General features: G+C 38.4%; 2 long non-coding RNA genes across 19 annotated transcripts in view; one reads left to right on the top strand and one right to left on the bottom strand.

Annotated features, from left to right (window-relative positions):
• LOC109499940 overlaps window positions 1-23,149 on the bottom strand; it is a 224,522-nt gene that overhangs the window by 11,581 nt on the left and 189,792 nt on the right. For 9 of the 18 annotated variants that reach the window (XR_006598286.1, XR_006598296.1, XR_006598292.1 and 6 more), the window contains 4 exons: window positions 14,480-14,583; window positions 11,485-11,565; window positions 3,003-3,266; window positions 2,782-2,875 (listed from right to left, as the gene is read on the bottom strand). This is a non-coding gene — a long non-coding RNA (uncharacterized LOC109499940). The remainder of the gene's footprint in view (window positions 1-2,781; window positions 2,876-3,002; window positions 3,267-11,484; window positions 11,566-14,479; window positions 14,584-23,149) is intronic. The other 9 variants (XR_006598298.1, XR_006598277.1, XR_006598289.1 and 6 more) reach the window with 3 other exon arrangements.
• On the top strand, window positions 807-5,806 carry LOC123385544. The gene is made up of 3 exons (XR_006598308.1): window positions 807-1,408; window positions 2,834-3,094; window positions 5,418-5,806. It is a non-coding gene; the product is annotated as an uncharacterized LOC123385544 (long non-coding RNA).

Below are 23,149 nucleotides of genomic sequence, written 5' to 3'. Positions count from 1 at the left end.
TTGGAGGATAGAAATGCATTGTTTCTCAGGGCAGAGAGCATTGACACTTCTTTTTCCACAGGGTAATCATCATCCTTTGTGCTGTGTTGTTATTTAGTCCCTCCCCTCAACTGGGGCATCTGAGAATAATTCTGATGCTACCCTACTAGTCTGGCTAGCCCAGAGCTAGATTTTTTTTTTGTTTTTTTTCTACTTTCAGAAGGAAATATTGTGGTGCTAATATACAAAAGTCGATACGAAGACCAGAGACTACTTAAAAACCTCTCCTCAACCCATACTCATATCTGCAGTGTTTTTCCCTATTCCACCATGTATGTTATTTTAATAGACAAACTGTTACCATCTTGTATTTCTCACCCTTGGTGTTTCTCATCTTTCTAATAGTTGTTAAACTATTTGTTGTTAAAACTAGTTGTTAAACTACCCATCAGCCTCCTTAAGCCTTCAGTACCATCTCCAAAATGGGGGCCATGCAAGAAAAAATGTAGGTCCATGCTGGTTGTACTATATTTGGAGGAAATAGAAGTCTCCATGCATTTCTACTAAGAATTTGTTTCTTTAGTCATTAAACTGATTCAAAGAAATTAAGGGCTTAAAAGTGATTGAAGCAACTTGATAATATTCCTAGCAATTTATTTAAAACACCAGTAGTATGTTCCAAGTGTGAGACTGACTTATTTTAGTTTGATATTTCACCAGGTCTGATCAGATACCAAGGCCAAGACTGTCTGATCCCAGAATGCCTAGCCACACTCAGTAACAGTCATAAGTGAACTCAGTTGGTCCCATCCATTTCCTCAATGACTTAAAGGATTTTAGAATACCATCCCCCATTTTCTATACTTTCATAGTTGTTCTGCCTTCCCTGGAATGTTGGGAATCTGTAACCCTAGAGACCTAACTTGACTAGAAACTGACTGCTTCCTTCCCGACCCTATCATTGAAGGAGCATTAAAACTAATTTAATTCATAATTTATATATCTGTATCACAGTGTACAGGTCCATTTATTTAAGGGGAGAAATACCCATTTCCAGTTTCACCACTATAAACAGCTGATTTATAATTAGACCAGCAGACAGTTTACTGGGAATCTGTTTCCCTACGAGCTGGAGTTTGATATCTGGGTATTTTCAACAAATCTCTACTATAGCCAAATGATAGAAAAGCTCAGGTTCTGCTCCCTTGACTGAAATTTAAATGTCCTGTACTGGGGTCCTTCCTATAACTAACGGTAGATGTCAGATGGTATATCTTTCCTCTAAACCAGAGTAGACCTCTTACAATAAAGCTTCTGCCCAAGAATATCATCTAATCATTCATGTCTCTCTCACCCTCTTCTTAGTAGCAATAATTTCTAGATGAAACAGAAAACCAGAGAATGGTAACGCATCAGTATTAATCCCCAGGTGAGTTTTCACCCTTCACTTGGACTTCAGCATGCTGGTCCTGGTTCCAGGTTTGCACGTTCTCATTACTCTTCCCTTTACTGGTTATTATTCTTGGTTGCCCACTGTAATCCTTGGGGAGCTTTTGTAAATACCAATGCCTTGTCCCAATTCACCCTACTATCTCTACCCTCACGTCTACCAAAACTCGTATTTAATTGGTCTGAAACATGACCTGGGCATTGAAATTTTAAAAAAGCACCCCCCACCCACCCACCCAGGTGATTCTAATATGTGGTCAGAATGGCTAGTGCCCCATTCAGAATTTTTCTGCCAACTCGTGAGACCAGATGTGGATTTTTTTCTGCCACAAATCAAGGCTGGCTACATAAATTGTAGCACACAGTGCAAAGTGGAAATACAGACTCCCTTATTCAAAAATTGTTAAGAATTTCAAGCCTGTGATAGGAGAATATTAAATCCAGCCTGGGATCTGTCTGAGAATATGCACAGGTGGATTGTCCATGAAGCTAGCCCTGTCTGAGATCCAATGGTAATAGTTCATTGCTTTTCCTCTTGTGGGTTTTTTACTTTCATATTTTTCTGTCTCCCTACTAAGTCTCTTTAGTCCACCCATTCTCCAGGTGGCATTATCCTTTTCCCACACCTGACCTCAGCTTTGGTGGGTAAAGGTAGTCTATTAATAGCAACCTGAGTCGTGAGAATCTTCTGTCTCCTTCCTTGGCCATTCCTTTTTGAAGTGGCATTGTCCTCTTTTCCTAATTTGGTTGTTCCTGGGACATTCTAGCGACTATTTCTGAAGACTATATTTTAAAATTTATTTTGATAGATTTCAGGGAAAGAAGATACTTAGAAAGAACTTTAACCATAACATTTTACCCAGAACACACTTCATAATTTTGTTTTTCTGGATTGTAATATAACTTGTTATATGGAAGTAGTGAAATCATTAATTGGCAAAGGAAAATTAAGACAGAGAGTGAGAAAATGACCTTAAAGGCATCATTATATATGATGGGTATTCTTTTTAATTAATTAATCAATGTATTTATTTATTCATTTTGGGAGACAGAGAGATTGCACATGAGCATGAGCAGGGGAAGGGCAGAGAGACAGGGAGAGAGACAAAGAATCCTAAGCAGGCTCCACATTGTTAGCACAGAACCAGATGTGGGACTCGAACTCACAAACCTTGAGATCATGACCTGAGCTGAGTTGAATGCTTAAGCAAGTGACTGAGCCACCCAGGTGCCCCAAGCAATGGGTACTCCTAAAACAAAGCTCCTATCTTGGGCTAAAGGAAGACCAAGAATAATGTAACTACGGGCTACTTAACAAATATATTGTAACTCGGTGAGACTTTCTGGACTTACTTTTCTCCTGCCACGCCTGCCCATTTCAATTACAGCTTCTTCTCCTTCCCAGCACTTCCAAAAACTTGAAGAAGTGACAACACAAGATGCATGTCTGAAAAGAGATTTAAGGATCAGAGAAACATAGCCCATAATAATCATCACATCTTTCAAGATGAAAGCATTTTTTTGACTCTTGGGCCAGGACTGCAACCGAATTTCAGGACCCAGCACTCCCTTACCCTCAGAAAGATGGAGCTGTCAGCACCTCTGACAGGACTCTGCATCTAATACTCGGCTGACCTTGTGGCGTGCAGAGGATTTACTACACACGGTGTGTGGGGAAGGAGCCAGCACTGCCGTGATATAGTGCGGTGTCAAATAAAGTGGGAGAAAGGCTGCTCAGTCAGGATCTCAGGGAGACTTTAATCCTCACTAGACCAGAGCTGAAGTTTATATGACAAGCAGATGTGAAATCTCCACTGGGAATTCAGCAGCCAGGGGCTCTAGAAAGGGAAAAGAAAGGCCCAATAATATGAGAGATGTAACAGTGAGCCCAACAGGTTCACTCAATTCTAGCTGGTCTGTGGTAACTGATGTGTTATGATCTGCTGATCCTGCCTTCTTTCTTTTTAACCATGTTCTTCCAATTCTTTAAAGTTAGGCTCCAGTCCAGATGCCTAACTCAAGTTTTCCCTGATGGCATCAGCACTATTTTTTTCTTTGAAGGTTTATTTATTTTTTGAGAGAGTGTGTGCACACAAGTCGGGGAGGGGAAGAGGCGGGGGTGGGGTGGGGGGGAACAGAGGATCCTAACTGTTCTACACTGACAGCAGAGAGCACAATGCCGGGCTCGGACCCATGAACCATGAGATCATGACCTGGGCCGAAGTCAGATGCTTAACCAATTGAGCCACTCAGGCACCCCCTATTATTTTCTTTTCTGAATATCCCCCCTCCTGTCAGTCCACAATTTAAAAACATATATATATGTTATACATATATAACACATATATATATTACTCTATTCTGTTCTGTTGCTGAGTCAATTATTTTGTAGATTAGAAAGCCAACATGAAATGCATACGGATGGTTTACTATACTCATGTTTTGTCACACCAACTAGAATGCCTGATCCTGCGGGCAGAGCCACTGGACAACCCGTGTATAGTCATTTGGATTCGAATGATGCTGAATGCAATGCTATGAACCTATCATGCAACTTTCAGTAAAAGTGGGTGTTGCTGCATATATTGAAAGACAGATGTAATCTGTCAATTCAGAATTAAGCATTATTGTAGGTAAATGTAATTCTTGTGAACTTGGAAAAAAAAAATTCAGTGGAGCTAAATTTGTTTTTCCTTTTTTTTTTTCTTTTTGACCAGGTTTGAAGTTTGTTTAACTATACAGAGGGGCGCCTGGGTGGCTCAGGCGGTTAAGCGTCCAACTTCTGCTCAGGTCAGGATCTTGCGGGTTTGTAGGTTTGAGCCCCATGTCAGGGTCAGTGCTGACAGCTCAGAGCCTGGAGCCTACTTTGGAATCTGTGTCTCCCTCCCTCTCTGCCCCTCCCCCACTCATGCTCTCTCTTTTTCTCTCTCTCTGTGTCTCTCTCTCAATAATAAATAAACATTAAAAAAATTTAAAACTATGCAGAAAGGGTGAAAAGCAGAGCAAAAGAAGGAAACAAATCAGAAACACAGAACAGCCTGATACTGTATGAAATAAATGGAAACATCTTCCTCAGCTTCTGTATCAATAATGTGTTCAAATCTCACAGGCTAGTTTTTCTTCTAAGGCAGCTGACACAGGTTTTAAATGTCTACCTAAATACACAGTCCATAGTACTGTTTCCTTGTAAGAAGAAGGCAGATCTTGGGATGGGAATTTAATACGAATCAAACAAACTGAACGATAAAAATATCTTTACCAAATACCACAGGTCTATTTGGTGGTAAAGGTTTGCTCCCGGGGGAGGGGGGAGGGGGGAATCAAAACAAGACGATAATTTAATTACTTCTAATTTTAGCACAACAATAAATTTAGTGGCCTGAGAGAAACTTATGCCAACTTGCGACATAGAAACTATGAGTGAATTCTTTTTTCCAGCATAATTTATTTTTTGAACTACCTCTATCTCATCCATGGATTAAACATGAACATCTCCAGTTAATATTTCTGACTTCTGTAAATTTATGCACAGAACTCTCTTTTCCTTTAATTCCTTCCAAGGGATCTGGCTTCCAATTACCTCCGGAAGCAAGCATATATAAATGATTACTTTTCCAGGGAAGTATACCTTGTGTCACTTCTCGTCTTTTACACGAGCATCCTTAATTCTCAAACCCAGTCCAATAAGCCAGCTCTCCTTCTCCACATGCAAGAAAAGCCCTTATTACTACTTGCTCTGCATTATCCCAAAACTACCATTAGTATATAATTCAGGTTAAGATGTGGGAAATTATCACGGTCAATTCCCTCACATTTCATCAATTTTTCTGAATTTTCATAGCGATACTCAGTTTTAGCTGTCCTGACACCTCTGCAGGGCCCACATAGAGTATGAAGAGCAACGGATACCAGAGCTGTTCAAAAAATGCTAGAGGAACAAATGGAAGGACCATGGCCATCAGGAATTTTTTTTTTTTTTTTAATTTCAGAATCTGTGGCTGTTTAACTGAATTGAGATGGGACACAGGAATCTGGCCTACAGATCTATGGAAATCACAGATGCTCTCAGCTATTGACCTACTTAGGGTACAGATCCTCAGAACAGATGATTTATTATGACTAAACTCAGGATATATCTATAGTCTCAGAGTTTATGTACCTAGAGCCTTTGAGGATGCAACGTGTACCAAATCCTAAGTACTTTTCACTCCTGTAGTTACTATCATTGCTTTGTTTTGTTTGAGTGGTTTTCTGTTCACCTGACTTATCTCCTCTATTATATTAATAGAACCTTGGGAATCGGTGGCATATTCCAAAAACACAATAGACACTTACATACTTCAGAAACTGTAAATAAAAATTCCTTACCTACTCTGTGCCTAGAAAATAAAATAATAATAAAATAAAAATGAAATAATAAAATAATAATTAAAAAAATAAAATGTTTAATCAATCAATTGATCATTTTACATTTACATTTTACATCTGATTCTTTATGACAGTAAAGAATACTTGTCCATGATATCTTCCACTCAAGGAAATGAACTATTTCAACTGAACTTACTGGTTACTTTGGTAATTTGGTAGCAAACTGAATTAAAAACAGTCTTAAAATGATATTAGAAGAAAAGCGTTTCTAAGTTTGATTTAAAAGTGTGACGTTAAAAAGTAAAGAAATAATACAATCTGGTACCATGGGATTAATCAGGAAATGGAGTGCTTAGTTTTAACACATTTAAGAAAGAAATCTTCAAAAAATGTCTAAGAGATAAACAATTGAAAATGCACAGAAAATAAGTAAAATATAAATGTAAAATAATCAGTGTTCATATAATTCACAAATTTCATGATGAGTAGATCAAAGTACTGTATTCACGTATTATAAAACTAGAATAAGGAACAAAACAGTGATTCCTCACTGAATATTTCCAATGAAAAAATAAAATTATAATTATTTGGCTTCTTTGTTTTCATGACCACTTTATTAGCCTAAAATATAAAATGCTCATAAATAAAACTGTTTCTTTTTTTTTAATTTTTTAATGTTTATTTATTTTTGAGAGAGAGGAAGACAGAGTGTGAGTGGCGGAGGGATAGAGAGAGAGGGAGACAAAGAAAACGGAAGAAAGCTCTGCTGAGCTTTCAGCAGAGAGCCTGATGCGGGGCTGGACCTGACAAACTGCTCGATCATGACCTGAGCAGAAGTCGGATGCTTAACTGACAGAGCCACCCAGGAGCCCCAGTAAAATAATTTCTGAATATTACATAAGTTAATTCTGAATATTACATAAACTCATGAAAAGAGTAGTAAATGTATTAGCACCTTTTATAGAGTAATATGAATTAATAAAGCAAGATGTTACAAAATTTAACACTGACATTCTAGAATTATCTTCTTCAACCAAAAACTATTTTTTAAAATGTCAATTTTAAAACGTCATTATTATGCAGATTTAAGGGCATTTACTAATAATCATTTTTTATCAGCTCTCTACTCACTTTGGGTATGCAACTACAATAATCTGGATTCTGAGCTTTTAAACTGAGCCTATGGTATAAACTCAGAACTCAAAATTCTAAGCTAAGAAGACATACCGTCAACATATGTGTTATGCACACAATTTTGGAAATAAAAAAGTAATTTCATTTAAGAATAAAATGACTTCAGTAACTTCAACAACTTCAAATAAAAATGATTATCAGAAAATATTGGTTGCATATGTTTTGATTTAAAGTGTTCTGGCATTTACTTGATTCTCCCCCACTGAGCAATCTTTAAGGCTGCCTATATAATGTGTTTACCTATACTGATTTACCAGAAGGTTTAAAAAAAAAAAAAAAGTAAAAACTTACAACATATTTCATGACCCAAATCCCCAAATGTCCTTGAAACTCTGCTCCAGGGAGGCATAAGTTTTTTTTTTGTTTGTTTTTTGTTTTGTTTTGTTTTGTTTTTTGTGGTCAAATGGAACCATGTGTTTCCTTCACACAGAACAATGAAATCCATAGTCTTTATTTTCTTTTTCTGGGGTATTTCAATCGACTGTCAAAACCCCTCCACCAGTCCTAGGATTAACTCATCATTTTCTTCTCTGTTGGGATTAAGTGTATGTTATTTAGAATGTTAATTTAAAAGCATGTGCAGCAAAGAACCTATTGTGGTTCTAACAGAAAACAACTTATACAACCATGGAATAAATAAATAAATATGGTGAACACCCGAAAGCAACCCAAGTGTTCACTGATGGAAACATGGACAAACAAGATGTGGTGTATACATACAGTGGAATATTAAATGTCAAAAAAGAAGGAAATCCTGATACATGGTACAACATGGATGAACTATGAAGACAGTTCAAGTTGAAATATACCAGTTGCAAGAAGATAAATACTGTACGATTCCATTTATATGATGTATCTAGAGTAGTCAAAAAAGTGGTAGCTGACAGGGGCTGAAGGGAGGGAAGATAAGGAGTCATTGTGTAATGGGTAGAGTTTCAGTTTAATAAGTTGAAAAGACTTTCACGGCTGGATGGTGACGATGGTAGCACAGCAATGTTAATATACTTAATGCCACTGAGCTGTATACTTAACAATGGCTAAGATACCAAATTTTACGTGGTGTGTGTTTTACTAATTTTTTTAAAGAAATAAATTTGGTGAAACTCATGAATGGTATACTTGGATTTAAGACTGGTATCTGGAGTCAAACAGGGTTGAGTTTGAGTCTGGTTTACTATTTACTATGTCCTTGGCCTCTCTGGCCTTCAACGAGAAGGGAACACATATATGCTCAGGATTGTGTTGTTCTGACATATGCCTTGGAAAACATTCACCAGTTATGTTACAGGATAAATTTGTATAAGGTAAACTGATTGTAATGTGACCTACTGGGTGATGAGGGAACAAGATTTGCCTTATGCTTTGATTCAATTCAGATCAATCATTTCCAGCCAAAATAAATAACTGTGGCTGCAACACACATGCTGTACTTGAGGGTTTGCACTTTATTTATACTAACAGTGAACTACCTATCTACCTATCTATATCCATATATATGTCTGTATCAATAAGTAAGAAACCTGTGTTTAAGTCCTAAGGGTGAAAAGAGAGAGTCACATTATTCTTGAACTAAAGCTAGATGAAATCAATGCCAGAAGTACTCAGGGATATTTAGGTTTTATACCTATACATATATAACTATAAAAAATACCTTTGTTATTGAAATATGAGCGAGAGGGAGAAATAAAGCCTTTATTATTGTGAGTCATGAACACTAGGACTCTTAAGAATTCTTTTCTTAGAAAAAAATATAAATCATGGCATCTTAGAAATACAATAATTATATATAAAATTATCATAGACAATATCTAATGAGGGACTCACCCAGAAGACTCAATAAATGTTTCTTTCATTCTGCCCTATCTCTTCAGTGTATACAGTATGTAAATAGGAAGAAGAATAAAAGTCACAGAAGGAAATAAGAATATGAAGTTGAGGAGGCATTTGAATAAAACAGGGAATAGAGAACATCATAGAAAGTCTGGCTAACGTTCTGCAATTAAATGTGAAGAATCAGGAGATTCCTCAGATGGTGAGATCTTTCTGGGGAAGCCATTGGTTATATGGTAATCTATGTCACATAACCAGGAGAATGTTATCTGAACTATATATCATATTTATGTCTACTTAATTCTCACAATTTGAATATTTTAAACACAAAACATTCTGACTAAAATATAATCAATACCATATGGTGTTAATGCCACATGTTTGTTCTCTGGAGCTAAAACTGCCTTGCAGACATAATCTGCCAGTCATTGTCTCCATACACTGACAGATAAGAAATCAACAGATAAAGGGGGTGCTGAGAATATGGTGAGTGGGAGAGACTCTAGGACACAAAATCCAAGGAGGCACTTAGTTTGGGAATCTTAGGAAGCCCAAGTCTCCTTGACCTGTGTGTCTCAGGTGTCTCACATGAGTCCTGGCCATGAGAGAGGTGTGGAGATAAAAGTTTGTCCATCTGACCAAAAAGAATAACCAAGAAACGAAAATATACAACCATCTACTCCAATGTAGTGTATTAGTGTTAACATGTCACCTGCCAAACACCTATACTCCCATTCAATTGTAGATTAAAGATGGATTCTAAGAAATCCAAGTGACCTGATACTTTGGTCCTAGACATTTTAACCTCTAGCCTAATAACTTAAATAAATTAAAACTAAGTAAGGAAAGATGTAAGTAGAGTACAAACTTTCGAATTTCATGAAACCAGCTATGCACGAAACATTGCACACACTCACTGGAAGTACCCGGGATTTTAGTGTTCATATGTACTCATGTGGTTTCAACCACATGTATCTCCAGGACTATATCTAATTATGGATGTCCATTCACCTTCTAAAAATAGAACCCAGGGAAAAAAGAAACCAGGACACTAATGGAAAATCTGTGCTATCTCTGTCACAACAGCTCTTCCAAACATGCAGCCCAATTTTAAAAAGTGTCATTTAGCACGATTTAACCACTGTCCCTACACCTATAATAAATTTTCTTAAATTGAGAAGATGTCCTCCTACAAAAGAAAACCAAATATCTAGTTAGCCAGCTTTCCACATTAGGCCACCTTAATTCTGTGGTTTTAGCTGAGTTACTGAGACCCATTAAGAGACATTTATTACTGGGTCACCTGGGTGGCTCAGTCGGTTAAGGGTCTGACTTCGGCTGAGGTCATGATCTTGTGGTTCGTGAGTTTGAGCCCCCCATCAGGCTCTGTGCTGACAGCTCGGAGCCTGGAACCTGCTTCAGATTCTGTGTCTCCCTCTCCCTCTGGCCCTTCTCCTCTCGAGCTCTGTCTCTCTCTTTCTCTCTCTCAAAAATAAACATTAAACATTTTCATTAAATAAAAAAAAAGCATTTATTACTGCCAGTAAAACAAACTTTACTCAGGTAGAAATGTCCGTAAGCTTCATGGCCTTCAGTAAAGTATCAAATATTCAGGAAATTTTAAGACTTTATAAGAGGGCAAAACATGGCAAAACATAGATAGCATATTTACCTAGTAATAACATCTGACATCAAATAATCTTGTCAGATACAGAATGCTAAGAGATAAAATTAGGTATAGACACATGAACTGTTTCAAAGTCATTAGTGATGAAGGTTCATTTGTATCTAGATAACGGCTTGGATATTCAGCTCAATAAATGACATGAATCCTTTATGCCTCACTGTTACAGACAACCCAGTTTATAGTTTTCAATAAAGCATGTAGAATCTTCTGACACCAGGGTAGGCAAACTCTGGTCTATAGACCAAACCCGGCCCACTGGCTAATTTTGTAAATAAAGTTTTATTGGAACATGTCCTTTTATTTACTGCTGCTTATAGCTGCTTTCCTACCACTACAGCAGGACTGAATAGATGCAACAGAGACCACATAGCATGAAAAGTTTAAAATATGTACTATCTGGCCCTTTACAAAAGGTTTGCCAACTTGATACAACATATTAATTCATGCTACTATAGTTGTAGTCCATGTAAACTGCAAAAGAGTTATTTGAACTGTTATAGTTTTGTAAAGGCCCTCCTAAGCCAACAGAAATGCTATATTTCTCTTCTCTTGTTCACTTATTGTTTTGCTTTTAACATCTGAATTCTGGGCATTTTAACCACATATATATACCATGACTACGGACTTAATAAAAACAGAAAGGATCCCTTAAATAAATAACAAATATATATTTATTCCATTTGTTGCTAGGTACCCAACTAAATCAACAGTGAGAGATTTAACCACCTAAACCTACAGCAATGTGAACTTACATTTTTGGACCATGCTAAGGTACATTCATTTTCTTTTCACAATGTCAACAGGTAGACTGAATAAATCCCCTCTTTAGAACACTACAGATGGTTAGATAGGTTTCACATACTTATGAACATAACGACGAAATTGTAGCATTAGAATCACATATTCCATCTCTTAATCAACAGTTTATCCATTTAACATTCTCTGTTGGTGACATTAAATTGTGTGCTTTGAATTACCTGTATACTCTCAGAGATGTTTCTCTTCATCAAATCTCCCTCTTGGCAGAAATCTTTCCTTCCAAAGTGTTAGTGAGTGACCTGGGGGAAAATGAACAATGTTCTTTTTAACCCCACCAATGTTCATCTCTATTAGTACAATACTTTCTAGACCTACACAACCCAACTAGAGAGACAGAAAATAAATTCTAAATCTAGAAGGAAGTACCATTTCTGTTGCCTCCAGCAGAGTAAGGATAGGCTGACACAGTGAGGCACGTATCTCAGCTACAAAATTTAAGGGTACGCCAAAAAGTTTGGCAATCAATATAAATAATGTTTAATGCGACGTTTTAAAAACCAAAAAGAATGTGAATGTCCGCAGGAAATAAAATATAAAGATTTTCAACCAAGACAGGATCAGTCACAGTGCCTTAGCGAGCCAGGTGGGACCCTAAGTCAAAAGAAAAATCAGTAATATCAATCCCACTCTGAATTAGCCCTGACTTTTTGTGTATTCTTTTAAATTTTGCACCCAGAGGCACTTGTCCCTCACCTCAGTCCCATCCCTGTTCTTCAACCAGTTGACTAAAAGTTCATCAAATGGTAAGTAAATTGAAAAGCCCCTTTGTGAGCAGCTGACCTGCAACACAGCTGGGGGCGGGGCGCGGAGAGGGAGAGGAAGGGAGAGGGGGCTTCTGGCAATTTGCCAGCAGCAGCACTTACAGCTGATCATACCCAACCAAAAGAAAACATTCCTTCTTTCTGTTTTTGTTTTTTTTTTTCCCCTTTCCCACGTTCATCCTCTCTTTATATTCCCTTGACACCTTTTCTCTCAAAACACAACCTGGTCTTGCCCTTTATAGTCAAAGATAAATAGAGGCCTGACCTTTGCTTTTCAACCTGGGTACTTATTCCTAGGGTATCATTATACAGATAGACAGACAGATTATTGGACTAAGGACACTGAAATCCTAAGGGACACAAAGAGGTTTTTATCAAACATAGATCCCATTTCTATCGCCTGTAGCTAACAAGCAGCCAAAAAATCTGAAAGTATTAATTGAAATGTTACCATTTACTGCATTACACACCACTTCCCAGGCCCCTTAGGATAAGGCTTGGCCAATGCATGGATATTCTTTGCGGGCTTTACCATGAAAAAGAACAACACAAGGCAATTTCTTTTTCAGAGTACATGAAGCACTGATGACCCATAGGTTGGCCATGACAGCCTTAAAGTTCTCCTCCATTTGACTAAACTTTAGACAAGTTTCTCCCCAATTTTAGTCCCTGACCTTCCTTTTCTCAGACCATTTACTCTGGAAAACTCATAGTTGTAAATTCTTTCTCTACCTCTTCGGGATATAAATCTTCCCCCAGTCTCTCACCAGATTTACAACTCAGGAATGTCTTTCTCAAGGACTTGGGAGTCGTCTCTTTGAAATGTAATCATCAAGGAAGACAGTGCCTGTTATGGAATGAATTGTGTCTGCCCCAAATTTATATGTTAGGGCCCTACACCCCCATTTGAGTGTATTGGAAACAGGGCTTTTAAGGAGGTGATTAAAGTTACATGAGATCATAAGGGTGAAGCCCTGATCCCACAGAACTGGTATCCTTATAAAAGAGAAAGACATACCACCCATCTTTCTCCCTCCCCCCCTTCCCCCCCCCTTCTCAGTTGCTTTGTGAGAACACAGCAAGAAGGCCATCATGTGCAAGCCAGGATTAGAGTCTTCACTAGGATCTACTCCTGCTGATACTTTGATCTTTGGACTTCCCAGTATCCAGATATGATCTGATGAATTTGTTGAACTGACCTTATGTAGACCTCCTCTTTCTTTAATATCTTGCTGGCTTTGTTCCGCAGGATGATTAGAAACAAACAGAGCCACTTAAGTGTTCAATGAAACAAAGTTTTGTTTTCCAGCAAGATGCTTTTTAAGTAAAAATGTCATTTCTCCACACCCACCCCCCCGCAGAAGTGTATAGGACATTGACCCAAAAGACTTAGATTTTCCTGCACTATCCCTGTTTTAGAAAGCAAAGTCCAATTTTCCAAGAAGACTCAGTCCCAGGCAAGTTGGTTGAATAGATGTCTCTTCCTCTTTTGGCTTTTCTCTAAGATTAGTTATCTACCAGGTGGTAAGAAACAAAGCCATTGCAAATGATTGGTATATTCTCTATTGGGCTTATGATCTGCAATGGATAAGGACAGAAAAGGGATGGGAGAGGGGCATCTGTGTGGCTCAGTTGGTTAAGCCTCTGACTTCAGCTCAGGTCATGATCTCACAGTTCATGAGCTCAAGCCCCACGTCAGGCTCTGTGCTGACAGCTGGGAACCTGGAGCCTGCTTCAGAGTCTGTGTTTCTTTCTCTCTCTGTCTCTCTCTTAAATATAAATAAATATTAAAAAAAAAAAAGAAAAGAAAAGGGATGAGAGAGAGAAAAAGGAAAAAGGAAAAAAAGAGAATAGAGTTAATGATAGCACACTTCCCTATACTTATTACCACATCAGGAGAACTACAATTCTTAACATATTTATCTGCAATTATTAAATAAATTTCCACAGCTATTGTGTCTGTTTTTATGCATGTATAAAAAATGTCTACCCTTAAATATATTTTCAAGCTCATTTATCCCTCAGTAAATCCAAAGATACACCAGTATTAGGTAAGGGATACCAATGTGTTTTAGGACAAAGATAAATGCTTCAAAGCAAAAGCAACTCAGCATATCCACAGCATAAAAGAAAAATTAAATTCAAGTTTAATGGTGGTACCAATCACTGAACAATCCTGAAAAAGTGAAAAGTGTTTGAGTTATTGCTTCTGTGACTACCCCTAACATTTTTATTAACTTCCAAATACACAGTAATGATATTTCGGGAAAATTACCATACTTACAGATGGATTTTAAGAGAGAAATTATTCCCTAACCCCGGCCCCACAGCTATCATGATAATAAAAATTTCCTGCCCATGGCAGCATTTAACTCATTCAATGTTTTCATACCTTCAACTTGACAGACCCAAGGACACAGACATACACAGGGTGAAACTTGAAATTTCTTGCTCGGTGTTGCAATAAAAGTGTGTTTTCAATTTATATGTTTTCTTCTATAAGATAAGCATAAAAGAACAATTTTATTTATATATCAGTTTTATCCTTCATAAATTCATTCAACTCATTTTTTTCATTGAGGCCGAATTTTTCAGATATATGGGTTAAAAAGTGTTTAATACAACGTATTCAAGTGGATATTACTCTTTAGGAAAAGATCATATTTGCTTATTCACATATATCCTAGTTTATATAGAGCTTACTCTATCGAATATGCTTTTAGAATATATATACTTCAGAATATATATTTTTCTTAAAAATTTTTTTAATGTTTATTTTTGAGAGAGAGAGAAAGCACGAGCAAGTGCACAAGTAGAGGAGGGGCAGAGAGAGAGAGGAAGACACGGAATCTGAAACAGTCTCCAGGCTCTGAGCTGTCAGCACAGAGCCTGACACAGGGCTTAAGGGCACGAACCTCAAGATTATGACCTAAGCTGAAGTCAGAGGCTCAACTGACTGAGCCACCAGCGGCCCCTATTATTTTTTTTCTAACGTTATGTTTTGGTTCAAATTATCACTAACCACTGACCACAGTCTCACATTTATATACTTTTCTTCATGTGAGAAATGTATAAATGCAAATGGAAAGTTCTATCAAGCATTAAATACACAGAAATGTTTTTCCTTCGTCATGTGTCGTCATTCGCAAACATCCAGTTCCCTATTCAACTTGTCCTTTTATCTAACTTACCCTTCTCCTACTCTGTACCTATCAGAAATACCTAGAAGGACTGCTAAACATGCAGATGCTTTAGCTCAACCTCTGGAAATTATTATTCGATAAAACTCAGGTAGACTTGCTGACTCTAAACAAAGCCATCTTAATTAAACAGTCTGTGATAGGTCTGGGAAACTTTATAAAAGATGTAACATTCTTTTCCTAATTAGAAGGATGTAAAACAAGTTCTATGAAAAAAAGGTTTCTAGCTATGAAAGGGACAGAGGAAAACACACCACTCATCTTTTTACTATAGATCTCTCTAACTCATGGATTCCTTCCTGCACTTGCAGTCTTCCCTGCAATCTCACAGACCTCTGACTTTGAAATGTGAAAATTCACTGTATGAGCAGATGAGGGGGTAAAGCAATGACTCAGTCTCCCTGTGTTGTGATAACTACAGGGTATTAACTAGCATATGAAAATGATACCCAATAAATCATGGCAGCTCCTGAGGACCGACAGTGCCGGGCCCTGTGCTGAGCATAGAGGGTAAAAAAAGTGAATGGTGTCTACGTGGAATGTGAAATTTAGTGAAATCCAATATTAAGATACTTGCATTTCCACATACCACTCAGATCATACACTGCTTATAAACTTCCTCTCAAGGCTACCTTTGATGTTTCTATATACATAATTTTTCTTTTTACAATTTTTTTTTAACTGGAGGAAGAAACAGGAAGCTGTTATAAGGCAGTAACAAAGTTTCCACAATCTGCTTCCATCCCCCAGCACAGTCCCATACCAGCAGGGCCTTAGGGAAGACTCAGCCTTTACTGGCAAGTGGTGCTGGTAAACAGAGGGACCAGTATCCCATTAACAATCAGAAAAACCTTCTATTTTTATTTTCTTTCGTGACAATCCTCCCTTTCCCCACTGTGGATACTTCCTCATTTTAGTATTTGAACTCCAGTTGCATCTGAATAAAAGAGATTTAAGAAACCCTAAAAGAGGGGGAATATGTCATGAAAAAACATACACAAAATTACATGAGTACAGTAAGCTGGAGTAGCCATTACACCTCTTTTCTGCTTCCTTAGGACCCTTCTTACTATTTCCCTTTGGCCATTTGGTTAGATTTGTATTATCAGTGGAAAATGACCTCTTTTAAAAGAAAACCAGGAAAAAACATACTGCTTCACAAGAGTGAAAAACACAAAAAGAAACTGTTATAAAGCTGTAAGTAGCAAAACTTTAAAAAACAAAAGTGAATACAAATGAAATAGACAGGACTTACATCATTTACATGGAACCACATCACAGAAGCAAACACTCAAGAATGTTCTATAACTTTGGTATCAATAATACAAGTTTGTGAGTCCTGGGATCCAATGAGGTGGATTAAAAATTCCAAAATGTAAAATCACTGTACAATTATTCAGCCTGTTATTTTTCCACATTTTATTGAAAAGTTTAATTTATGACTTGAGTTACTTAAGAAAAAGTAGGAATGTGGGATTATCATTTTTATCTCTACTATAGAAGATGAGGCATTTGTTTCTAACTTTCAAGAGCAGAATGCATCATCAAAAGAACTGCTGTCATGGCCAAAATGAAAAGTTTAATTTATGAATTTAAAAACCTTTATGCTAAAAAATGTTTTCATGTAAAACTTTTCTAAATGTTCAGATTTCTTATTGAATACACAAAATCTAATGGGGCACTTCCTAGACATTTGAAGAAAATGAGTAGGTTTACTAATGCTTATTGATTCCTAATCTAACACTTTTAGTGGCATTCCTCATGGAATTGATGCAGTTCACTGCATGTTTAAAACAATTCCTAGGGACACCTGGCTGGCTCAGTCAGCCGAGCATGTGACTCTTGAACTTCAGGTCAAGAGTTCAAGCCCCACGTTGGGTATAGAGCCTACTTAAAAGAATAAAAAATTAAAAAAAAAAATAAAAGTGGCAATAAAGAAATCTCCCAAATGAGTATTATTATGTGTGGAAAAGAGCTACTCTGTGGTAAATTATGTCATAGGGCACTTCTGTTTTCAGTAAAACTGAATCGTTCCCTCCACATTCCAAACCCCTAGCTTTCATGTTACCATTGAAAATACCTAGTCTTGAAGATTATTTTTACTCTGAAAGGAAAATATATACATAAATCTTAAAGCAAATAAATCATTTTCTATATACAACTGATAAGCAATAAAATTCTGAGAAAGTAAAAATTCTAAAGTATTATTTCTTTACTATAATTCTAGTTATTGGACAAATCTAAGGACAGTAGTCTTTAATGTTTTAACAAGGATTCTCATTTTCTTTAGCGGTCTATCATCTACAATTTCTGATGAGAACATTTTGTTGTCTGGTAAGCTCCCTTTCACTATGCTTTGATAGTGTCTCAACAAAAAAAGAGGTGAAGTTATGGATTAATATGCTGAATCAGTATATAATAATGGAAAAGTAAAACATGCCTACAGGAATGAGTAAGCTGTGTGGCTACTGTTGAGAATCCAAACCTAATTACCAGTTTAAGAGCTGAGTCAAGGTGGGCAGTATTGAGCCCTATTTAACATCACTGTCTGGGCCAATAAAACTAAACAGAACACAACAAAAACACAATAAAACAAAGTGAAAAAAATGAAAACAACAACAGCAGTGACAGAATCTTTCATGTGCTATGATTTGGAATAATAAGAGCTCAGGTCTTAGCAGTACTGTTTAATTAAATCTCACTATGTTGGTAAGCAATCAAGAGCACTATACAGATGACCCTTGAACAAGGCAGAGGTTAGGGTTGCTTATTCCCCACGCAGTCAAAAATCCACATATGGGGGGCGCCTGGGTGGCTCAGTAGGTTGAGCGTCCAACTGTGGCTCAGGTCATGAGCTCACGGTTAGTGGGTTTAAGCCCCGCATGAGGCTGTCTGTGACCAGCACGGAGCCTGCTTCAGATCCTCTGTCCACCCTGCCCACCTGCCTCTGTCCCTCCCCTGCACGTGCATGCTCTCTCTCTCTCTCTCAAAAACAACTATTTTTTTAAAAATCCATGTAGGGGTGCCAATGTAACTCAGTCTGTTAAGCGTCTGACTCAATTTCAGCTCCGGTCATGATCTCACGGTTCGCAGGTTTGAGCTCCACACTGGGCTCCATGCTGACAGTGTGGAGCCAGCTTGGGATTCTCTTTCTCTCTCTGCCCTTCCCCTGCTCATGCTCTGTCACCCAAATAAATAAACACTAAAAACAATCCACATATAACTTTTGACTCCCTAAAAAGTTAACTGCTAAGAGTCTACTTTTGACTATAATGCCTTAACAATAACCCTATCAATTAACACAGATTTTATGTGTATTATATATTGTATCCTTACAGAAGGTAAGCTAGAGAAAAGAAAATGGTAATAATATCATAAGGAATACAAAATACATTTACAGTACTATACTTCTAGTTATTGAAAAAAGTCTGTGTATAGGTGGGCCAGGTCACCCCTCTGGGACAGGATCAGGTGTGGTGGCAGGCCTCACCCCAGGATGGTGATGCTCCACGGCCTGGTGGCCTCTGCCCACCAGCAGCTTCTTCCAGAACGGGCCCACAGATGGCAACAGTGGCCTACAGGAATATAGCTACTCCATCTCTCAGGAGATGTACCACCAACTTGTGGCCACCAGCGACTATAGTCTTAAGGAGGCCAGGAGGCTGAGGTGTCACTCAGGGCGGATCGTAGGCCCGTAGCTGCTCTGGGACATGAAAAACTCAGGGGGCAAAGGCGCCTGGGGGCTCAGGGCTAGTGTGCAGTACCATCTGTGCCCTCTGGGCATGTTCACCCACTTCAGTCCCGCCTCCTGCCCCCGAGCCTCAGACATGCAACGTGACCACCCTGTGAGCCAGTGGGGCGGACTACAGCCCTGCCTGGTCCAGGGACCTCCAGAGGCTGCTGATGGCCTGGTGGGCCTCCCTAGGTACTCAAGTTTTGCAACCTCTGTATCAGTTGCCTTCAGTTTGGTCCTGTGGAGACGGGTAGGCAGCTGTAAATAAATGCCTTGTGGTTTTGCTTGCTGTTAACTTTTAAAAAACAAAAATGGGTACAAGTGAAGCTGCTCATTTCAAACCTATGTTGACTGAGGGCCAACTATATAGGACTAAGTTTCCTCCTCTATGAAAGGAGGAGGTTGGATGGATGATCGCTAAGTAACAGTCTACATCTAATGATGTCTGTTTTCATCTGACAAATAACAACTTCAAGAGGGCCTGTGAACACAGCAAATTTTGCTGAGGCTGATTAAATTCTTTCCAGTATTGCTACAGAGAAGCAAACATCAGAACTCAGTCCTAATATACCCAATAAAATACAGTCAGAAATGATCTTGATAAGGGGGCACCTAGATGGCTCAGTTGGTTAAGTATTAGCTCAGGTCATGATCTCATGGTCACAAGATCTAGCCCCATGTTGGGCTCAGCATGGAGCTCAAAGTCTGCTTGAGATTCTCTCTCTCTCTCCTTCTCTCTTTGCCCCTCCCCTGCTCATGCTCATTTTCCACTCGATTTCCACTCAGGTCATGATCTCAGGGTTGCAGGATCTAGCCCCACTTGGGCTCCATGCTGACAATGGGGAGCCTGCTTGGGATTCTCTCTCCCTCCCTCTCCCTCAGTCCCTCCCCAGTTCATGTTCTCTCCCTCTCTCTCTCAACAATAGAAATAATCCCGATAAAGTGGCATCCCAATATAATCAGTTTACATATATTGGGAGTGATTCAGTGGAATCTGTGCTAAAACATACAAACCAATGGAACCCTATTTATATGAATAAAAATCAAAATATTTATTCCAGAATGATCTTAGAGACTAGTTATCTAAACCTATCAATTAAAGGAGTAGGAAACCAAGGACCAGTAAGGTAGAGAAATGCCTGAGGACGGAATTCATGGCACAGCCATGGCTCATATCCTGGCCTTTTGATATACTAAAATTATATTTTATCCCCCCTCTATTGTGATAACTCACTTTCTTCTAAATAAGAAATATGGGAAAGTAAGTGACCCAAATTCTTCTTTTGGTTTAATTATCTTAACTAAAAGTTATTATGCATCAGGCATATTAAAATAGCTCATTAACAATGCAAAATATAAACTCTTTAAATAGTTTTACCATTTATTTATTTATTTATTTATTTATTTATTTATTTATTTATTATGTTTTTATTTATTTTTTGAGAGAGAGAGAGTGACCAAATAGGAGAAGGGGATACAGAGAGAGGGACAGAGGATCCCAAGTGGGCTCTGCACTGACAGCAGAGAACCCCACGTGGGGCTTGAACTCATAAACCATGAGATCATGACCTGAGCCAAAGCTGGATGCTTACCCGACTGAGCCACCCAGGAGCCCCAGTTTTACCATTTTGAATGAATAAAATGAACCACATATTTTTCTCTGGTCCCTGCTGAAATTACACCAGAGATATTTAAGGGGGGAAAAAAAAGATAAAAAAGGACAAGGAGCAGGAAACATGATCATCAAGTGAAATCTGAAATCTGAATAACAGACAAATTAGTAGCAGATGATGGAGACTGAGAAAGCCAGATTCTAAACTAGCCATTGAAGACATACAGAGCAAACCATACCAAAGAATCACAGAAAAACTAAGGAGTTTCTGGCAACATAACTCTCTGAAGCTGGGTTATAGATCCCTTCCCCATCTCAGAAGTAAGAAAACAACTTCCTCCAGTCATAATAAAAGCAGAATTTTCCTCTCTAGAGAACTATAGCAAGGGAGATGGGGAATTAGGAAAAAACATGGCTCCCATTGAGGATGTGGAACAATATAGAAGGATATTAAAGAAAATTCTTCCTGGGGCACCTGAATGGTTCAGTCAGTTGGACTTCTGACTCTTGATCTAGGCTGAAGTCATGGTTCCAGGGTCGTGGGATCAAGCCTGGCACTGGGCTCCGTGCTGTCAGCATGAAGCCTGCTTGAGATTCTCTGTCTCTCCCTCTGCTCCTCTCCTCTGCTTACACGTTCTCTAAAATAAAATTTTAAAAAAGGAAAGAAAATTCTTCCAATCAAATGGTGAGATGCTATATCCTTCCTCTATTTGATCTGAGAACATTGGCAGTCAGTTATACCTTTTAGGTACTAGAGGGAATAAGTCCTCACTAGGGAACTTTACCAGTCCCAGAGAAAAACTTAAAAAATACTTATTGTATTTGACAATAAAAAAACAAAAAGAATCTAGCCATAATATTCTACAATGAATCCTGGTAATCCACAAGCAACAGCATGTGCAGAAACTTCCAATCAGCTATTTTAGTGCCCCATGTAGTTTTCTGAGAACAAAACAAAAAAATAAATTAAAGGAAGTTCAAGACTAGCAATAATCAGAAGAAAAGTGTTTAAAAAATGGCTAAGAGCTTCAGAAAGAGGAGGGAAACTATTACAGCAATAAAATTAAATGGTAGAGAAAGCCGTCAGAAATAAAACATGGGATTATGAAAAAGAATGTGTTCAAGTTAAAAATCTGAAGGGGAGGAGATTCCACTACTGGCATCATGTCCTCTCCTGTGCTGAGAGTAACAGCAGGTGTCAATCCAGAGGGCCTGCTCTAAAAAGCAATCTGCATGCTAAACTCTGCCTCAGTGTCTTCTTTCCGAAAACCCAAGCTTCAAGAGTTCTCTAGAAACCAAGTTTCAGGTGTACAATATAATGATTCAACAATTCAATGCATTACTCAGTGTCCATCAGGATTTTCATGCAGAGCTTCTGGCTCCTCTTATTTAAAGATGACACCTGGGGCGCCTGGGTGGCGCAGTCGGTTGGGCGTCCGACTTCGGCCAGGTCACGATCTTGCGGTCCGTGGGTTCGAGCCCCGCGTCGGGCTCTGGGCTGATGGCTCGGAGCCTGGAGCCTGTTTCCGATTCTGTGTCTCCCTCTCTCTCTGCCCCTCCCCCGTTCATGCTCTGTCTCTCTCTGTCCCAAAAATAAATAAACGTTGAAAAAAAAAATCTGAAGGTGAAAAAATAATACTTAAATACAATATTTGGAAAATAAAATTTAAAAGATCCCTAATTCCTCTATCCATTTGTTTGTTTAATGCTATTTAATGAACTCCTACTCTGTATCCGGTGCTGGAGATAAAGTAGTGAAAAAACAAAATCTCTTTAAGAATTTTTTATTCTAGTAGGAAACACATAATCAAGGTAAAAAAGTGGAATAGTGTACAGGTAGTGTTAATAACTAAGGAGAGAAACCAGGAAGGGGAACATGAGATTTCGGAAGAGGAGTGGAGTTGTGGAGTTGGTGGCTAGGGAAGGCTTCATGGTGACTTCTGAGAAAAAGGCCAGAAGGAGGTGAGACAGGGGTGTGGACATCTGAGGGGAAAACACTCCAGCAAAAGAAAACGGCCAAGTCTCTCAAGAACATGCTTGCTATGTTCCGAAAACACCAAGGAGCGGTATCCTGGAATTGGGAAAATCAGGGCAAGGGACTTGGAACCTAAGTGAGGGAAATAAAGGAAAGCAAGGTTGTATAAGATCTTACAAGTCAAGATGAAGTGGGGCTTGGAGCAGAGAGATGATCCAAGACTACCGGAAGTTAGAAATAAAGAGACATATATCTTAGGGAATTGAAAAAAAATAGTAGACAATACATAAAATAAAGTCATTTTGAAAACATAATTTCAAAAGCAGTCAAAAGGAAATGAAACAACCAAAGGAATAAAGACAGATAAGGCAGTCCAAGATGGCAGCATAGAAAGACCTTCGCTTTGCCCCCTCCCATGGACAATCCAAATTTACAGGTACATAGCAAACAGCTCCCTCTGAAAAAGACCTGAAAACCCACTGAAAACCTCCTTCAGAACAAAGGATAAAAAGGCCACATTGAGACAAGTGGGGGAGGCAGCG

This window comes from Felis catus, chromosome A1 (genome assembly GCF_018350175.1).
Source record: "Felis catus isolate Fca126 chromosome A1, F.catus_Fca126_mat1.0, whole genome shotgun sequence".
Taxonomy (NCBI): Eukaryota; Metazoa; Chordata; class Mammalia; order Carnivora; family Felidae; genus Felis; species Felis catus.
The sequence above is the reverse complement of the archived record's forward strand: the minus strand, read 5'-3'. Positions and strand labels throughout refer to the sequence as shown.